Source organism: Maniola jurtina, chromosome 22, assembly GCF_905333055.1.
Source record: "Maniola jurtina chromosome 22, ilManJurt1.1, whole genome shotgun sequence".
In the NCBI taxonomy this organism is placed as follows: domain Eukaryota; kingdom Metazoa; phylum Arthropoda; class Insecta; order Lepidoptera; family Nymphalidae; genus Maniola; species Maniola jurtina.
The window spans coordinates 10,785,346-10,785,778 of NC_060050.1; positions in this window are offsets into that span (position 1 = coordinate 10,785,346).

The following is a 433-nucleotide window of genomic DNA, read 5'->3' on the forward strand; positions in this document are numbered from 1 at the left end:
TCTCAAAGGTATGTGAACTCTGTCAATCCGCACTCGGTCAGCGTAGCAGGTAGAGGCTATAATTTCTTCTCATTCTTAGAGAACATCCGTGCTCAGTAGTAAGCCGTGATGGGTTGATTAGATGATGAAAAAAAAACATAGTAAGTAGGTTTGTACAATTATTTGCTCAAAACATCAGTAGAGCGTCATTGGATATTTATACCCTGGTCATGCCAGTCTTCTTTTTGAGGAGTCATGAAAATGATATACTTATTCAGATATACCTAGCTATTTACAGGTTGGTAGGAACCATGTAGGAACAATGGACAATGTCTTATAGGACAATGATCACAATAATTAGATCCGTAACGATTCAGATCCCCACTGTAATATTGTGTTGTGGAAAGTAAAAGCACGCAGCAAAACTTGCGCGGCTCACTGCACGCCACGAAAG